The sequence below is a fragment of the Asparagus officinalis genome, chromosome 7, assembly GCF_001876935.1.
Source record: "Asparagus officinalis chromosome 7, Aspof.V1, whole genome shotgun sequence".
Taxonomy (NCBI): Eukaryota; Viridiplantae; Streptophyta; class Magnoliopsida; order Asparagales; family Asparagaceae; genus Asparagus; species Asparagus officinalis.
The window spans coordinates 142,358,357-142,371,823 of NC_033800.1; the positions used below are offsets into that span (position 1 = coordinate 142,358,357).

The following is a 13,467-nucleotide window of genomic DNA, read 5'->3' on the forward strand; positions in this document are numbered from 1 at the left end:
ACCTTCTTAATATCAATTCAACTGAAGTGAAATTAACACGTGTAAACAAGATTATCTGATAACCTTCTTTATCTCAATTCAACTGAAGTACTCTTGAATGGATATTTCTTTCTTACTTATATGTTCCAAAACTTAAGACTGCAGGTGCCATTGGAGGTGTTGCATCTTCACTTCGTAAGATGGGGGAAATAGCGTATTATTTTCATCCATGGGTTAAGCATAGAAGCTTCTAAATCTAAGGTGCTTCATTCATGACAAATATACAGCCTAGCTCAATACCTGAATAAGTTGCTCAGAGACAAACTTTAACCTGAATAAGTTTGAGGTGAATATCTTGCTGAGACAATGGTATATTTTCTCTTCCTTGTGAACTTTTATTAGAGCTCAATACCTATTCTTTTGTGTATTTGCAACGTTGGACTCGTGTAGATGGAAATAGTTGCTTAACTTACTTCACACTATTGCTTATCAGAGGTATGTACATTCGCCTCACAATATTTTACATGTTCCTGCTGTGCAACTTCATGTAATTTCATGAACTAACTTGCACCATTTTCGAATTCATGAAGATGCTTTTTCTCTTATTTTTTAAGGGTATCTTAGTTGGCTGATTGTGAGAAAATATGCTGCCAGAAGTTGCATTGGACAATTTTTTTCCCGTTTTTTGCCTTGCTGAAAATGTTCAATACCATCCATAGAAAAGTTCCAATTTAGTTCATATATAGTAATTTCAAATATGAGATTGACATTCTATTGCAATAGCAAGAAGGAAGTCTATTCTGCAAGTAACTTTGCAAGATATTATCAAATGATATATTAATGCAAACTTACACTAAAAGTGCAATGAGATGCGAAGATATTTTGTCAGTTGTTTTAATTGGGTATTCTATGTTTTATGTAGCCATAATTTACTCTCATGTCAGTAACATTTTAGTTCTTAATGTTGACAAATGTGCAGTAAAAAGACTGATTACTTAAAAAGGGTCTAGATCATGTATCATAACTTAGTTTTTAAACTATCTTGGTGTTAAATATCCATGACAATCTATCAGCCATTTCATGTTAACAATTATGTAATAAATATTGCCATGAGTAAGAAAAGTTCTACAGTTCACGTAGTTTCATCCTTAATACACATAGAATGAATTCTGTGGATCATGTAGTTGCATCCTTAATCTATTTAATCATGCAGCTGCATCCTTTATCCAAAACTTTATCTAACATAATTGCATTTAGAAGTTTGTTTGTATTTATTCCAGGATGGATCAGTTTCCAATCTTTTTAAAAGCTGGCCAATTCGTGATCTTATAGAATATGATTGCATACAATAAATGAACATGCTGATTTCAATTTTGAAATTAACTTATGCTTATGCTTCTTAACATCTCAATTGTGTCTTGTCTTCATTCTATCTTTGGTATTGTTTCAATACAGTGGGAAATAAAAGTGGGTTTTGTTGGCCTTCTTGTTTTGATGATGATTTACAAACAATTTACATCTAATATTGTTTGTCTAGTGTTTGTATTTTATATTTATTCTAGGCAAACAATATGTTGGAGGATGGATGGAATAGAGCATCAACGATGATATCCAAAGGAGGTTGGCGGAATGTCGGTGAAGCCTTGCAATTCAAAGTTAAAGAATTTCTGAAAAAGCATTTCCCAGTTGAGAGAAATAAATGTTTGAACACAAAAATACAGTTTCTGAAAATCTGCTGTGATACACGATTTTGTAAAATCAATTAGGCATAGTAAATCAACTCCAAAAATAGTAAAAACTGGAGGAAAGTTTATAAACATGTATATAAACATGTCAGAGAAAGAATATTTCAAATATCACTTCCCATTTGTAAATTGATTTGAGAAATTATCATCATCCATTTCTAGCTTATCTCAATTGTTGGCCTTCTTGTTTTGATGATGATTTACAAACAATTTACATCTAATATTGTTTGTCTAGTATTTGTATTTTATATTTATTCTAGGCAAACAATATGTTGGAGGATGGATGGAATAGAGCTTCAACGATGATATCCAAAGGAGGTTGGCGGAATGTCGGTGAAGCCTTACAATTTAAAGTTAAAGATCAAGTTCAAGCTTCATCCGCATGTGTACCAAGTTGAGCTACAATGAAGATCAAGATCAAGCTTGGGTAATCGAGTTTAGATTTTATATTATGTGTGTTAAGTACCTTAAACTCAACATCATATACACACACATATTTGGTTTCTATGTATATATATAGTTATATATATACATGCATGGTTTTGAGTTTTCATGCTTTGGACACACTTACAAAATACATGAGTTTTCACAAATGGAAATTCAATTTGAGAAATTCTTTTTCTAACATGTTTGTTTTCATGTTTATAAACATTTCGCAAAGTTTCATCAAGTTTGAAATTGATTTGTTATGTTTAAAGGAATTTACAAATTCACGTTTTCGTTCGTGCACATGTTCGTGCATGTTTTACAAAACTGATGAGTTTTTACAAATGGGAAGTGATATTTGAAATATTCTTTCTCTTACATGTTTATATACATGTTTATAAACTTTCCTCCAGTTTTTACTATTTTTGGAGTTGATTTACTGTACCCAATTGATTTTAGAAAATCGTGTATGTCTGCAGTTTTTCAGAAACTGTATTTTTGTGTTCAAACATTTATTTCTCTCAACTGGGAAATGATTTTTCAGAAATTCTTTCTCTGAAATGTTATTCAACATGTCTAGAACATTCCCACAAAATTTCATAATTGTTTGAGTTCATTTACTATTTTAAATTGATTTTATAAAATAGCTACGCACTACTACAGTACTCCGGTCGACCGGACCGGTCGACCGGAAATGTCTCTGGAGCTTTTTCAGGTTTGTACAGTGCTAGCGGTCGACCGAAAAAATGGTCGGTCGACCGACCAGCGCCCAGAATGCCCATAACGGCTAGTTTTTTGTATCCGTTGGAGGGGTTTTTGGTCTTTTGGTTTGGGCTTTTGTTTGAGGTATTGGGAGGCTATAAATACACCCTTATACCTCAGTTTTAAGATATACAAGAGAATGGTTTAAAAGATTTTAACAAGGGTTTAAATTTGTTTAGTGTTTGTTTAAAAAGCTTTTAAACATTTACAAGAGTTTGATTTGTGGAGCAAATTTCACAAGAGCAAGTGGAGATCATCCTTGGTGTTTGAGCATTCATTCTTCTCCCTCTCTCTTGTCATCTATAAAGAAGTTTCCTTAAACTCAATTCTAGCATTTTATAAGTTTGTTCTTAATTTCATAAGCTAGATGTTTAGTTGATTTTATTATCTCTTTGTTCACACACAACCTATTGAGCTTATTGTATTTACATTCATAGTATAATTGGGTTGTGGGATTGTGTAACTTAGAGAGTGAGCTTATAATTTGTTCTCATTCATTGTAGAGAACAAATACTTTGTATTGAGCCTAATTGTGAGGATTCACTTGTAATACACTTGTACACCGAGAGAAGTGTGTGGTGAGAGACGGGGTCGAATCCAAGAGGAGTGGCGTCGGTTGACGTGCCTAGGGAGAGGTTGTAACCGAGCACTTGAGGAGGAGGACACGGGCTAGGACCAACACTTAGTGTGTGAGGTGTGATTGCATAGTGATTGTATTGTGAGGTGTAAACGTTGTTCGGGTGAACGTAGAAAACCCGGTTGTGATAGTGGAGATCTCCTCGAGGTGAGGAGCGGAGACGTAGGTCGTGGGGACCGAACTCCGTAATCATATCGTTTGTTTGTGATTGCATTGGCGTACTTTTTTTTTATGTTCATATCTTATATCGCCCTTGTATATTGCTTGTTGATCATATTGCCCACTATCTAGTTTAGTTTGTTTTACTCTTGTATTGTTTATATATCCTTGCATATATTTCTATCATATAGGATATATCACCTTGTGTACATTACATATTCTTGCACATAACTCTTTGTATATCTATCTTGCAAGAATATATTTGTTAATTAGTTTTAATTGGCATTTAATCGGATTAGATTAGCATAAGACCCTAATCACCCCCCCTCTAGGGTCTAACAATTGGTATCAGAGCTTGGTGCTCTTTGATTTAAGGTCTAATCGCCTTGAGTTAAAGATCCAAGTTATCTTTTTGTGCTAATCTTGTTTTGATTGCATTTGCATCTTGCTTGCATATTTTTACAAATTATGAATATGAATGATGCATCTTGTTTAGGCTATGATTCTAGTGTTGCTCCTAGATTAGACAATTTCCCCTATGCCCAATGGTGTGTTAGATTTAAACTATTTGTTAGATCTAAACATTTTGATTTATGGGAAATTATAGATGATGCTTATATTGTGCCCATTTTGGAGAAATCCAAGTGGAATAAAAATGATCATCGCATGTTTACTATGAACAACATTTTGTTAGAATATTTGTTAAATGCTTTTAACTCATCTATGTCTAACAAGTTTGTTCATTTTGATAGTGCTTACACCTTATGGATATTTATAGAAGCACATCAAGGAGACTTGTTTGTTCTTGTTTTTATTTTTCCTGTAGAGCTTTTAATTACGTTTGTACCTTTCTGTCACAGGTACTTGTGCCAATTGCTAACGGATAAGAAGAGATGGAGGCTGTAATGATTATCAAAATTCTACGGAGAGCCAAAGCTAATGTTGTTGTGGTGTTAATTGAATATGGATTAAAAATTGTAGCATCTAGAAAAGTAAAAATAATAGCAGATAAGCTTTTGGATGAGGCTGTTAAATTACAATATGACATATTGTTTTGTCGGCAAGTTAATATAGCCATTGAACATCGAATTCTTCACCATGTGTACATATGTAAGTAAGTTTATATTTGCTTCCAATTACTTTGTGTGTGATTGTTTCAATCATTTGTTGGTCTTCAAATAATATTCTTTATATTTTAATTTTCTTATTCTGATTCTCTTTTTTAAGGGGAAGAAGGCAACAACATACACTGCTATGTGCAGCAAGCTTTCTGATCAAAGTGAATGTGAGAATAGGGTGGTGGTTGATGGAAACCTGATCACAAGCAGAGGGCCAGGGACTTCCATGGAATTTGCGCTGGCCATAGTAGATAAGTTCTTTGATGATGCCCTCAATCTTGCAAGAAGCTTGGTTTTTGTATAATAAGCTAATAATAACCCTGTGGTAGAGAGCTGGGCATAAGAATGTAATCAGCACTTTCTGAATAAACTAAGTTGCATTCAAATGCACAGATGTAGAAGCAAAAACAAACATTCATGTTATATCTGTTGAGTCCTATACTTCAGAATGACATGAATGAGAATTTTGGGTTGTTAAATGTAAGTTGGGGGGAGTATTTGCTTGAGTTGCTTATAAAATCTTTATTTTAAGGTTTGACAGTAAAAATTCATATTCATATTCTTTTTAAAAAAATTTGGAAAATTTTATTTACATTTTAAGGTGTTGTCTGTTGGTATCTATTTGTAGTTTACTAAAAAAATATGTTAGCTTACAACTTGAGTGAACGTTACAGTTTTGTTCCTGGAGCTGTTAATGTTATTGATAAGAGTGTTAAATGCGTTTATCTAATGTTTGAATGTGTTGATTTTGTTTTATTTTTATGTTTGCATATGTTTTGAGTATCCAAGAGTATTTCGAGATTTGCCAAGGGTGTTCACCTGTTTGTGTTTGGATGTGTTGACATTCTTTGATTATCTAATGATTATTCTCCCATAATACGGAATATTCATCTATTGTTTATATTTAAAATCCAATGCCCTTAAAAAGTTACTCATCAACCTTAATAATAATATTTGATTAGACATAGTTTAATGAGTGTTTTGAATTTTATATAGGATTGTGAAATTTTCATGCGTGAATATATGTACTCACATATTACATATTGCAAAGACTTAGCTGTTTGGTAGGCTGCAACTGGAGTGGTTGCAACTCCAGTTGCATGCAACTAGGTCCAATTTGACCAGTTGCATGTGTTTGTTTTGCTGCAACTCACAGTTGCAGTTGCAACCACAGTTGCAAAACAACCCTTAGTTGCAACATATGACTTACGTCAAAAATGGCCGCAAGTCATAGTTGCAACTTAGTTGCAACTGACCTAAATTTATTAAAATCAAAATCATTACTTAATATTTCAAAAATAAATTCATTAAAGGTTTAAAATAATCTTTTAAATAATTCTTATTATAATAATTTCTTCAAAAACTTTTTTTAAAAAAAAACAACATTAATCTTTTAAAATAATTATTATTATAATAATTTCTTCAAAATAATATGTTAGTTTTTAAAGTAATATATTATCTTTAAAATAATATATTATTTTTTAAAATAATATTTTTTTAAAAATAATATATTTTTAAAAATAATATATTTTTTGAATAATATATTTTTTCTAAAATAATATATTTTCCTAAAATAATATATTTTTTGAAAAATGGAGAGGTAAATGCAATGGGGTATTTATAACAACCCAAGACATCAGCCAAAACCCCTAACAAAAGATAAAAACAACCCCAACAAACATCTCAGAAAAATAGTCGTTGGAGTGCAACGGATCTATTGTCGGTCGACCGAAAATTCCGTCGGTCGACCGATGAGAGCAAAAACACGAAGAAAACTTTCTGGACTAACGTCGGTTGACCGGAAATTCTGTCGGTCGACCGATTTGAGCTCTCGGTCGACCGGACCGGTCGACCGACGATTCTCTGGAAAAATACTGACGAATGGTCAATTGACCGGTCGACCGTACCGGTCGACCGAAAACAGACATTTCAGAAAACAAAGCTGATTTTAAAACACTGTTTAAAAATATCAAATAAATTCCAAAAAATGTAAAACTTTGGGGAATGATTGTAGACATGATAATAAACATGCTACAACGACTGGTTTCGAAAAAGGACTTCCCAAATGAAAAATATCATCATTTTACAAACTAGTCCAAAACATGAAAATATGAGATACTTGAATTTTGATGTTTTGACATAAACCAACTTTTGAAACTTTGTGAAATGTTTTTGTAGACTTAGTAAAACATGTATAAACTGATATTGAAGTCTATAAACTAAGAATACAATATTTTCACAAAATTGCATATTCTATGCAATGTTTTCAAAAACATAATAGAAAATATGAAATATAGAATTTCATATATATAACCATAAAAACTCAAAACATATGTATGTATATATATAACTATATATATGCATAGAACCAAAACTTATATATATATATATATGACTATATATATATACACGAAGAAACCAATAAATGTGTGTGTATATTATATTGAGCTTAAGGTACTTAACACACATAATATAAAACCTAAACTAGGTTACCCAAGTCGATCTTGATCTTCAATAAGCTTGACTTGGTACACTTACGGATGAAGCTTGAACTTAGATCTTGAACTAGAATTGCATAAGCTTCACCGACATTCCGCCAACCTCCTTTGGATATGATCGTTGAAGCTCTATTCCATCCATCCTCCAACTACGTTGTTTGTCTATAATAAATAAGAAAACATAAATACTAGACAAACAATATTAGTGGTATTGTCTATAATAAATAAGAAAACATAAATACTAGACAAACAATATTAGTGGTAAATTGTTTGTTAAACATTATCAAAACAAGAAGGCCAACAAGACCTACGCTAGCCAACTACGCCACCTTATTTACTGACAACAAAGTTTATTAATTTACAATCAACTCCATTGATTTTTGAGATATTAGTCCATCCAAATCATGTGTATTTGGATACAAGTCCTCCAAATCTCATCTATTAGAATATGAGCTACCAAATTCATCATATTTAATTGCAAATTTCAATTACTGTTAATTTCTTTAAAACAAGTCTCTACGACTAATTCTCATCCACTTAACCAAACTAACAGGGCTGTTACGAATTAGATTTTAAATTGGAGGAATTATGGGAAGTTTAGCAAGATAGAGTTGGCTTTAAATGGGTTCAAAGGATACATTGACTTCATTACCTTTGCAAGAGGGTAAAGTTGAAGGCAAGAACAAAAATAAATAAATAAATAAAAATAGAAGACATGTTATCACTTTAGTTGGGTTAAATAGATGATATTTAACCGTAAAGACTTATTTCAAAAGCTTAATAGTTTCAAGTGACTTGTATCCAAATATAATGATATTGGAAATTTTATTCAAATAGATAGATTCATGTACTTAGGGGCTGTTTCGGTTCACTAATTTTATAAAAAAATTTACGAAAACGATCTGACAGTGGCATTTTCATAATTAAATGATTTCCATAGGGTTTCTAGAACTCAGTTTGGTTCACCAAAATTTTATAGAGATGAGTTTCTATAAAGTAGAGAAGGGGGTATATTTTGTGAAAACCCGCTTCCTATCTACTTGAGAGGAAATCAGCTAGAAATCTGACAAAACTCACTTTAGCCGTTAACATATTACCCTTTTCTCTACTTCATATAAACATTTTCTTCTTTTTCTTCTTTCTCAAGTGAACCAAAAAAAAAAAAGACAAGAAACTTTTTCTTCTTTTGGGTTTATCTATTTTGCACTTTTGAATCAAACTAAGAAAAGTACAAAGATAGAATTCCCCACTTTTTTTTGACACTACCAACAAAATTTCCATAAAAAATTATAGAAACACTTCGAAATTGTTTTTTGCTCACTATGTTCTAGATTTGGAATAGCTCAAAAACCCAAGCCTGTTACATAATGAACATATAAAGAAGCCTAGCCCACCGCAAAGTCTCATCACTCAAAAGTCTTTTAACCATGATTTCTCCCCTAAGCTACTGAGCTTCACTAAGGCCCAAGCATGATATCAGGCCAGCGTTGGCCTAGTCATTGAAGCCCATTTGAATGAGCCCTCCTGCCCCCCTGGGTATAAACATCTGCTCCCCAGTTTTGATGGTATATGTTTAATCTATAACTTTCATCACAAAGTCATGTCTTACCAATTCTTCTCAAACTCTTTGATCCCCACATACATTTGATATTGCAAGTTTCAATTATCTTACAATAAGTAAATTGTTGTGCGCGGCGCGGAAGCGGTCGAATCACACAATCCAATCAACAGAGATCACAACCAAATAAACAAGCACAATCACCAATTAACACAAGAGATTTACGTGGTTCGGCAAGTTGCCTACGTCCACGGGGCAAGAAGGGGATGGGGTTTTCACTAATAGAGAAAGAGTACAAACTGAGATTACAAATCACTCGAAGGAACAAACTAATCTCACCAACAAGCTCTTAATCTCTCCAAACAAAACCCTAAACAAATAGCTCAGAAAATACCTATTTTCTGTGCTCCAAATATCCCTAATTTTTCTTCTCCTCCAAATTCTCTCTTCCAATTGTTCTATATATATAGAAATCCTAAAATCATAAACATACTAGGAATTCTAAACCAAAAACCAAATCAAATTAGGAATCCTAATAACCTATTACCAAAATAGATTAGGAATCCTAATAACCTCATGTTACCAAAATAGATTAGGAATCCTAATAACCTCATATTACCAAAATAGATTAGGAATCCACTATCCAACAATTCTCCACCTCGGCGAAGTTTTCTCAAAACTTAGCCGACACCGACCAAACCAAATGCCTCACTTGTTGTGTCTAGTACGAAGTGAAACGATCCACAACAACGGACTCAATCCATAACAAGTCGAGACCCAAACGGGAGTGCGAACACTCACCCAAATGTCGGTATCTACTCACCAAATCGGCTGCATCAAAACTGACTGCCTACGTATCCTCTTGCCCAAGGAATCAAGCATTCACGTAGTTCACCCAAATGGCCTCCAAAGGCCCTCAAACAAATAGAAAAGTCTGCAACTCTTCACCAATATCATGTGCATCCAAATCCAAATGATCCCCAATATGTGTCACTTCAGCTGGAATCCCAAACGATACAGTATGATCTGAAGTATGTGGAGTAAACTCCACCCAACATGGAGTAACATCACCCTCCACCTGCTGCGATATCCAAACTTCCTGATCAACACTCTCCATCTGCCGAGAGTCAAAAGTGATATTCCTGCTCAGAACAAAATCAGAAGCTCCCAACAAATAATCAAATGAACCTCCGAATCCCAAACACGCAATCGGATCAAATCTCACATCCTCGATGTGACCAAATACTGGGCAACCAAATATCCGACGCCAACCAAAATCTGAAGCAGCTCCACCAGATCCAATAACTCCTAATGCAGCAGTCGGCGACCTATGCATAAGATGACCCAAATATGTCGAAGCCCGCACACCAATGCCAATTCTCGACATCAAACACCGATCCCCCTTCAGAAAGGAACAACCCATCGAAACTGTCATCTCATCTCATCGCCCTAATGTTTCCTCTCCAATGAAGTGTCTCAAACTATCATGAGCTCGGCACAAATACAGTAGGTCCCTCTTGTACCTCCTTCTACAACCAGAATGAAGTACCTTCGGTCCCTCTTGTACCTCCTTCTACAACCAGAATGAAGTACCTTCACCTTACTCCCAATACACTTCTTCAATTGTTGTTGACTACTAGGACTTCAGTACCTTCACCTTACTCCTAATACACTTCTTCAACTGTTGTTGACTACTAGGACTTCAAAACCAACGGGATTTGGTTGCAACCCACAAATGCCTAGTACAATCCCCAACATAGGAAACCAAAATACCAATTTACCTTCCAATGATGCCTCCTTGGAAGGCCCCTAAATGCCTGAAGAGTTCGCAACCCTTCTATTTGTTTGAGGGCCTTTGGAGGCCATTTGGGTAAACTACGTGAAGGCTTGATTCCTTGGGCAAGAGGATACATAGGCAGTCTTTATGATGCAGCCGATTTGGTGAGTAGATACCGACATTTGGGTGAGTGTTCGCACTCCCATTTGGGTCTCGACTTGTTATGGATTGAGTCCGTTGTTGTGGATCGTTTCACTTTGTACTGGGCGCAACAAGTGAGGTATTTGGTTTGGTCGGTGTCGGCTCAGTTTTGGGAAAACTTTGCATAGGTGGAGAATTATTGGATAGGGAATTCCTAATCTATTTTGGTAACATGAGGTTATTAGGATTCCTAGTTTGGATAGGGAATTCCTAATCTATTTTGGTAACATGAGGTTATTAGGATTCCTAGTCTATTTTGATAACGTGAGGTTATTAGGATTCCTAATCTATTTTGGTAATAGGTTATTAGGATTCCTAATTTGATTTGGTTTTGGTTTAGAATTCCTAGTATATTTATGATTTTAGGATTTCTATATATATGGAACAATAGGAAGAGAAAATTAGTGGAGAAGAAAAATTGAGGATATTTGGAGCACAGAAAAGAGGTATTTTCTGAGCTATTTGTTTAGGGTTTTGTTTGGAGAGATTAAGAGCTTGTTGGTGAGATTAGTTTGTTCTTTCGAGTGATTTATAATCTCAGTTTGTACTCTTTCTCTATTAATGAAAACACCATCTCCTTCTTGCCCTGTGGACGTAGGCAATTGCCGAACCACGTAAAACTATTGTGTTTGGATTTGTGCCGTTGTTTTGATTTGTTTGGCCTTTATCTCGACGTTTGTTTGATTTGGTTCTCGAAGCACACGCCCGTTTGGTTGTCACGCTTCCGCGACGCGCACAACAATTGGTATCAGAGATCCAGATTTCAGATCTAGGGTTTTGTCTTGGTTGGAGGAGTAGATCAATTTGGAAGTTCGGCTAAGGCTTCGTTTGGTGAGAAATGTGGGATCTTTTGGTAAATACTCTATCTTTTTAGTTTGGATCTATTTTTCGTTTATTCCGCATTGGTTTGTTGGCGCTTGGGCTATTTGGAGGAGTAGATCGCTTTGGAGGCTCTTTGAGGGCTTCGTTTGGAGATAGAGGTGAGATTTTTTCCTATTTGTGGATCTCGTTGCCATCGTGCGGGGTGAGATCGTTTGGAGACTCTTGTTAGGGTTTCATTTAGAGGTAAAATTCTCTTCTTTATCAGTTTGGATCTATTCTTCATTTGTTGGTGCTTTGAGATAGTTGGTCGAGATAGAAGGATTTGAGGCTGGGTTATTTGTTTATTGATACGGTGCATTGGATTATTGAGAAGTGCCCTTGACCTGCATATTAAAGTCCTTTTGAGCACGTTGGTATGAGCAAGGAGACCGAGGTGAAGTTTGGCACTTCTATTTGATGATTGAGGGGTTTTCTATTTGGTGTTCATTCAGGCATTTAGGGGCCTTCCAAGGAGGCATCATTGGAAGGTAAATTGGTATTTTGGTTTCCTATGTTGGGGATTATACTAGGCATTTGTGGGTTGCAACCAAATCACATTGGTTTTTAAGTCCTAGTAGTCAACAACAGTTGAAGAAGTGTATTGGGAGTAAGGTGAAGGTACTTCATTCTGGTTGTAGAAGGAGGTACAAGAGGGACCTACTGTATTTGTGCCGAGCTCATGGCAGTTTGAGACACTTCATTAGTGTGGAAACTTTAAGGCGACAAGGCGAGATGGCAGATTTGGGTAGCTGTTCCTTTCTGGAGGAGGATCGGCGTTTGATGTCGAGCATTGGCATTGGTGTGCAGGCTACGACATGTTTGGGCCGTCTCATGTACAGGTTGCCAACTGCTGCATATATAGATATGAGATCTGGTGGAGCTGTTTCAGATTTTGGGTTGCGTCGGATGTTTGGCTACCCAGCACTTGGTCACATCGTGGATGTGAGATTTGATCCGATAGCACATTTGGGATTCAGAGGCATGTTTGATTATCAGGTATTGGCTTCTGACTTTGTTCTGAGTAGGCATGTCACGTTTGACTCTCAGCAGGTGAAGAGTAATGATCAGATCTTTGGGATATCGTAGCGGGTGGAGAGTGATGCTACTCCACATTGGGAGAAAACTCCAGATCATACTGCATCATTTGGGATTCCAGCTGATGTGACACGGATTGGGAATCATGTTGATTTGGATGCAGATGATAGGTTGATTGATTCGAGTACAGCTGATGGATGTAGTCTGGATATGGCCATTGGTTCATCTCAGGTGGAGATGTTTGGATTTGTGCCGTTGTTTTGATTTGTTTGGCCTTTATCTCGACGTTTGTTTGATTTAGTTCTCGAAGCACGCCCGTTTGGTTGTCACGCTTCCGCGACGCGCACAACAAGAGCATCATATGTTGTATTCAAATTTATATCTCCCATTTTCAATTGGTTAGAAACAAACTAGTTGGGAATGCTAACTTGATTTGAATTTTGTAGGGGAAAAAGTATACCATTGCTACAGTCAATTTGGATGACATAGGTACTACAAGTCATTTAATTAATAAAAAAACTAATGACAAGCAATCAAGTTAGTTGAATTCAAATAAGAGATGTACATCATTTTACAACTACACATAAGTAATCACTTGATTTACAATGGAAATACATTTTCTGCAATAAAACTATAAATCTAACAGCTTTTACAACTAATCAAACATCATATTAGGATTTGGAAATACATTTTCCAAAAAAAAATATGAAT

General features: G+C 35.1%; 1 pseudogene; it reads left to right on the forward strand.

The window, feature by feature from the left end:
• On the forward strand, nucleotides 737–5,263 carry LOC109847885 (annotated as a pseudogene).